The 5000-nt window shown below is 48.1% G+C and overlaps 11 non-coding genes and 8 pseudogenes across 11 annotated transcripts; all 19 read right to left on the bottom strand.

Moving 5' to 3' along the window:
- Window positions 1-97: 97 nt before the first annotated feature.
- LOC138537272 (5S ribosomal RNA) lies at window positions 98-216 on the bottom strand. Its single transcript, XR_011285414.1, has one exon. It is a non-coding gene; the product is annotated as a 5S ribosomal RNA (ribosomal RNA).
- Window positions 217-322: 106 nt separating this feature from the next.
- On the bottom strand, window positions 323-441 carry LOC138540399 (5S ribosomal RNA). Its single transcript, XR_011288448.1, has one exon. It is a non-coding gene; the product is annotated as a 5S ribosomal RNA (ribosomal RNA).
- Window positions 442-547: 106 nt separating this feature from the next.
- LOC138541199 (5S ribosomal RNA) lies at window positions 548-666 on the bottom strand. The gene has a single exon (XR_011289211.1). It is a non-coding gene; the product is annotated as a 5S ribosomal RNA (ribosomal RNA).
- A 106-nt stretch (window positions 667-772) lies between these two features.
- Window positions 773-891, bottom strand: LOC138549276 (5S ribosomal RNA). The gene has a single exon (XR_011293059.1). It is a non-coding gene; the product is annotated as a 5S ribosomal RNA (ribosomal RNA).
- A 464-nt stretch (window positions 892-1355) lies between these two features.
- On the bottom strand, window positions 1356-1464 carry LOC138544724 (5S ribosomal RNA; annotated as a pseudogene).
- Window positions 1465-1570: 106 nt separating this feature from the next.
- Window positions 1571-1689, bottom strand: LOC138540885 (5S ribosomal RNA). The gene has a single exon (XR_011288911.1). It is a non-coding gene; the product is annotated as a 5S ribosomal RNA (ribosomal RNA).
- Window positions 1690-1795: 106 nt separating this feature from the next.
- LOC138543950 (5S ribosomal RNA) lies at window positions 1796-1904 on the bottom strand (annotated as a pseudogene).
- Window positions 1905-2010: 106 nt separating this feature from the next.
- On the bottom strand, window positions 2011-2119 carry LOC138544545 (5S ribosomal RNA; annotated as a pseudogene).
- Window positions 2120-2225: 106 nt separating this feature from the next.
- On the bottom strand, window positions 2226-2344 carry LOC138544729 (5S ribosomal RNA). The gene has a single exon (XR_011290740.1). It is a non-coding gene; the product is annotated as a 5S ribosomal RNA (ribosomal RNA).
- Window positions 2345-2450: 106 nt separating this feature from the next.
- On the bottom strand, window positions 2451-2569 carry LOC138551287 (5S ribosomal RNA). Its single transcript, XR_011295013.1, has one exon. It is a non-coding gene; the product is annotated as a 5S ribosomal RNA (ribosomal RNA).
- A 464-nt stretch (window positions 2570-3033) lies between these two features.
- Window positions 3034-3142, bottom strand: LOC138545462 (5S ribosomal RNA; annotated as a pseudogene).
- A 106-nt stretch (window positions 3143-3248) lies between these two features.
- Window positions 3249-3367, bottom strand: LOC138540884 (5S ribosomal RNA). The gene has a single exon (XR_011288910.1). It is a non-coding gene; the product is annotated as a 5S ribosomal RNA (ribosomal RNA).
- A 106-nt stretch (window positions 3368-3473) lies between these two features.
- Window positions 3474-3582, bottom strand: LOC138543949 (5S ribosomal RNA; annotated as a pseudogene).
- A 106-nt stretch (window positions 3583-3688) lies between these two features.
- LOC138544544 (5S ribosomal RNA) lies at window positions 3689-3797 on the bottom strand (annotated as a pseudogene).
- A 106-nt stretch (window positions 3798-3903) lies between these two features.
- LOC138540882 (5S ribosomal RNA) lies at window positions 3904-4022 on the bottom strand. Its single transcript, XR_011288909.1, has one exon. It is a non-coding gene; the product is annotated as a 5S ribosomal RNA (ribosomal RNA).
- Window positions 4023-4128: 106 nt separating this feature from the next.
- Window positions 4129-4237, bottom strand: LOC138545585 (5S ribosomal RNA; annotated as a pseudogene).
- A 106-nt stretch (window positions 4238-4343) lies between these two features.
- Window positions 4344-4452, bottom strand: LOC138544543 (5S ribosomal RNA; annotated as a pseudogene).
- A 106-nt stretch (window positions 4453-4558) lies between these two features.
- On the bottom strand, window positions 4559-4677 carry LOC138544718 (5S ribosomal RNA). The gene has a single exon (XR_011290739.1). It is a non-coding gene; the product is annotated as a 5S ribosomal RNA (ribosomal RNA).
- Window positions 4678-4783: 106 nt separating this feature from the next.
- On the bottom strand, window positions 4784-4902 carry LOC138537204 (5S ribosomal RNA). Its single transcript, XR_011285347.1, has one exon. It is a non-coding gene; the product is annotated as a 5S ribosomal RNA (ribosomal RNA).
- Window positions 4903-5000: the final 98 nt, after the last annotated feature.

Here is a 5000-nt window from a genome sequence, read left to right as displayed (position 1 = left end):
AGTGAGTTTTGTACTTTTAAGCATCTAGTCGGCTAGACCTTGCAGTTTTGAAAGGCAATTGTGAAATGGCTCACTTCCTGAACTTGGAGCACAAAAAAGCCTACAGCACCTGGTATTCCCAGGTGGTCTCCCATCCAGGTACTAACTAGGCCCGACACTGGTTAGCTTCCGAGATCAGACGAGATCGGGCGCAATCAGTGTGGTGTGGCCGTAGGCTCTGGGCCTAGTGAGTTTTGTACTTTTAAGCATCTAGTCAGCTAGACCTTGCAATTTTGAAAGGCAATTGAGAAATGGCTCACTTCCTGAACTTGGAGCACAAAAAAGCCTACAGCACCTGGTATTCCCAGGCGGTCTCCCATCCAGGTACTAACGAGGCCCGACACTGCTTAGCTTTCGAGATCAGACGAGATCGGGCGCATTCAGTGTGGTGTGGCCGTAGGCTCTGGTTCTTGTGAGTTTTGTACTTTTAAGCATCTAGTCGGCTAGACCTTGCAGTTTTGAAAGGCAATTGAGAAATGGCTCACTTCCTGAACTTGGAGTACAAAAAAGCCTACAGCACCTGGTATTCCCAGGTGGTCTTCCATCCAGGTACTAACTAGGCCCGACACTGCTTAGCTTCTGAGATCAGACGAGATCAGGCACATTCAGTGTGGTGTGGCCGCAGGCTCTGGGCCTAGTGAGTTTTGTACTTTTAAGCATCTAGTCGGCTAGACCTTGCAGTTTTAAAAGGCAATTGAGAAAGGGCTCACTTCCTGAACTTGGAGCACAAAAAAGCCTACAGCACCTGGTATTCCCAGGCGGTCTCCCATCCAGGTACTAACTAGGCCTGACACTGCTTAACTTCCGAGATCAGACGAGATCGGGTGCATTCAGTGTGGTGTGGCCGTAGGCTCTAGGAATGCTAAGAATATTACTCTTATGCATTTGCATTTAGTAAGCTAAGCCATGCAGCCACTTGCAACATGATACCACGCTCATCGCTCGATCAGGCTCGATCAGGCGAGATATATAAGACTGGTGGGCCCATTCAGGACTCCTATGTCTGGTAGGATAACTTTAATTCATCCATCCTGTGTCTGTTGCAGGGAGGTGGAGAGAACAATCAACACAATAATGGTTTTCTTTCATGCCTCTTGAAGGACTCAATATTCTCTGTACTGCATTACATGTGAAAGTCGATTTATTACCCATGAACACACTACCTGTATGCTAATTCTATGTAAAAAGGTAGCTCCAGCCCTCATGATGTTGTCCAACATTTCCGCTATAAAACGGGATACAATTATTTTGGAAACATACCAAATTTGAAAAATAATTGAGAAGTTGCGCAATTACTAATCATGGAGCACAAAAAAAGCCTACAGCACCTGGTATTCCCAGGCAGTCTCCCATCCAAGTACTAACTAGGCCCGACCCTGCTTAGCTTCTGAGATCGGGCGCATTCAGTGTGGTGTGGCCGTAGGCTCTGGGCCTAGTGAGTTTTGTACTTTTAAGCATCTAGTCGGCTAGACCTTGCAGTTTTGAAAGGCAATTGTGAAATGGCTCACTTCCTGAACTTGGAGCACAAAAAAGCCTACAGCACCTGGTATTCCCAGGCGGTCTCCCATCCAGGTACTAACTAGGCCCGACACTGCTTAGCTTCTGAGATCAGATGAGATCGGGCGCATTCAGTGTGGTGTGGCCGAAGGCTCTGGGCTTAGTGAGTTTTGTACTTTTAAGCATCTAGTCGGCTAGACCTTGCAGTTTTGAAAGGCAATTGTGAAATGGCTCACTTCCTGAACTTGGAGCACAAAAAAGCCTACAGCACCTGGTATTCCCAGGTGGTCTCCCATCCAGGTACTAACTAGGCCCGACACTGCTTAGCTTCCGAGATCAGACGCAATCAGTGTGGTGTGGCCGTAGGCTCTGGGCCTAGTGAGTTTTGTACTTTTAAGCATCTAGTCAGCTAGACCTTGCAGTTTTGAAAGGCAATTGAGAAATGGCTCACTTCCTGAACTTGGAGCACAAAAAAGCCTACAGCACCTGGTATTCCCAGGCGGTCTCCCATCCAGATACTAACGAGGCCCGACACTGCTTAGCTTCCGAGATCGGGCGCATTCAGTGTGGTGTGGCCGTAGGGTCTGGGCCTTGTGAGTTTTGTACTTTTAAGCATCTAGTCGGCTAGACCTTGCAGTTTTGAAAGGCAATTGAGAAATGGCTCACTTCCTGAACTTGGAGTACAAAAAAGCCTACAGCACCTGGTATTCCCAGGCGGTCTCCCATCCAGGTACTAACTAGGCCCGACACTGCTTAGCTTCTGAGATCAGACGAGATCAGGCGCATTCAGTGTGGTGTGGCCGTAGGCTCTGGGCCTAGTGAGTTTTGTACTTTTAAGCATCTAGTCGGCTAGACCTTGCAGTTTTGAAAGGCAATTGAGAAAGGGCTCACTTCCTGAACTTGGAGCACAAAAAAGCCTACAGCACCTGGTATTCCCAGGCAGTCTCCCATCCAGGTACTAACTAGGCCTAACACTGCTTAACTTCCGAGATCAGACGAGATCGGGTGCATTCAGTGTGGTGTGGCCGTAGGCTCTAGGAATGCTAAGAATATTACTCTTATGCATTTGCATTTAGTAAGCTAAGCCATGCAGCCACTTGCAACATGATACCACGCTCATCGCTCGATCAGGCTCGATCAGGCGAGATATATAAGACTGGTGGGCCCATTCAGGACTCCTATGTCTGGTAGGATAACTTTAATTCATCCATCCTGTGTCTGTTGCAGGGAGGTGGAGAGAACAATCAACACAATAATGGTTTTCTTTCATGCCTCTTGAAGGACTCAATATTCTCTGTACTGCATTACATGTGAAAGTCGATTTATTACCCATGAACACACTACCTGTATGCTAATTCTATGTAAAAAGGTAGCTCCAGCCCTCATGATGTTGTCCAACATTTCCGCTATAAAACGGGATACAATTATTTTGGAAACATACCAAATTTGAAAAATAATTGAGAAGTTGCGCAATTACTAATCATGGAGCACAAAAAATGCCTACAGCACCTGGTATTCCCAGGCAGTCTCCCATCCAAGTACTAACTAGGCCCGACCCTGCTTAGCTTCTGAGATCGGGCGCATTCAGTGTGGTGTGGCCGTAGGCTCTGGGCCTAGTGAGTTTTGTACTTTTAAGCATCTAGTCGGCTAGACCTTGCAGTTTTGAAAGGCAATTGTGAAATGGCTCACTTCCTGAACTTGGAGCACAAAAAAGCCTACAGCACCTGGTATTCCCAGGCGGTCTCCCATCCAGGTACTAACTAGGCCCGACACTGCTTAGCTTCTGAGATCAGATGAGATCGGGCGCATTCAGTGTGGTGTGGCCGAAGGCTCTGGGCTTAGTGAGTTTTGTACTTTTAAGCATCTAGTCGGCTAGACCTTGCAGTTTTGAAAGGCAATTGTGAAATGGCTCACTTCCTGAACTTGGAGCACAAAAAAGCCTACAGCACCTGGTATTCCCAGGTGGTCTCCCATCCAGGTACTAACTAGGCCCGACACTGCTTAGCTTCCGAGATCAGACGCAATCAGTGTGGTGTGGCCGTAGGCTCTGGGCCTAGTGAGTTTTGTACTTTTAAGCATCTAGTCAGCTAGACCTTGCAGTTTTGAAAGGCAATTGAGAAATGGCTCACTTCCTGAACTTGGAGCACAAAAAAGCCTACAGCACCTGGTATTCCCAGGCGGTCTCCCATCCAGATACTAACGAGGCCCGACACTGCTTAGCTTCCGAGATCGGGCGCATTCAGTGTGGTGTGGCCGTAGGGTCTGGGCCTTGTGAGTTTTGTACTTTTAAGCATCTAGTCGGCTAGACCTTGCAGTTTTGAAAGGCAATTGAGAAATGGCTCACTTCCTGAACTTGGAGCACAAAAAAGCCTACAGCACCTGGTATTCCCAGGCGGTCTCCCATCCAGGTACTAACTAGGCCCGACACTGCTTAGCTTCTGAGATCAGATGAGATCGGGCGCATTCAGTGTGGTGTGGCCGAAGGCTCTGGGCTTAGTGAGTTTTGTACTTTTAAGCATCTAGTCGGCTAGACCTTGCAGTTTTGAAAGGCAATTGTGAAATGGCTCACTTCCTGAACTTGGAGCACAAAAAAGCCTACAGCACCTGGTATTCCCAGGTGGTCTCCCATCCAGGTACTAACTAGGCCTGACACTGCTTAGCTTCCGAGATCAGACGCAATCAGTGTGGTGTGGCCGTAGGCTCTGGGCCTAGTGAGTTTTGTACTTTTAAGCATCTAGTCAGCTAGACCTTGCAGTTTTGAAAGGCAATTGAGAAATGGCTCACTTCCTGAACTTGGAGCACAAAAAAGCCTACAGCACCTGGTATTCCCAGGCGGTCTCCCATCCAGATACTAACGAGGCCCGACACTGCTTAGCTTCCGAGATCGGGCGCATTCAGTGTGGTGTGGCCGTAGGGTCTGGGCCTTGTGAGTTTTGTACTTTTAAGCATCTAGTCGGCTAGACCTTGCAGTTTTGAAAGGCAATTGAGAAATGGCTCACTTCCTGAACTTGGAGTACAAAAAAGCCTACAGCACCTGGTATTCCCAGGCGGTCTCCCATCCAGGTACTAACTAGGCCCGACACTGCTTAGCTTCTGAGATCAGACGAGATCAGGCGCATTCAGTGTGGTGTGGCCGTAGGCTCTGGGCCTAGTGAGTTTTGTACTTTTAAGCATCTAGTCGGCTAGACCTTGCAGTTTTGAAAGGCAATTGAGAAAGGGCTCACTTCCTGAACTTGGAGCACAAAAAAGCCTACAGCACCTGGTATTCCCAGGCGGTCTCCCATCCAGGTACTAACTAGGCCTAACACTGCTTAACTTCCAAGATCAGACGAGATCGGGTGCATTCAGTGTGGTGTGGCCGTAGGCTCTAGGAATGCTAAGAATATTACTCTTATGCATTTGCATTTAGTAAGCTAAGCCATGCAGCCACTTGCAACATGATACCACGCTCATCGCTCGATCAG

Source organism: Ambystoma mexicanum, unplaced genomic scaffold, assembly GCF_040938575.1.
Source record: "Ambystoma mexicanum isolate Mex_15411 unplaced genomic scaffold, UKY_AmexF1_1 Mex_scaf10, whole genome shotgun sequence".
Lineage (NCBI taxonomy): Eukaryota > Metazoa > Chordata > Amphibia > Caudata > Ambystomatidae > Ambystoma > Ambystoma mexicanum.
The sequence above is the reverse complement of the archived record's forward strand: the minus strand, read 5'-3'. Positions and strand labels throughout refer to the sequence as shown.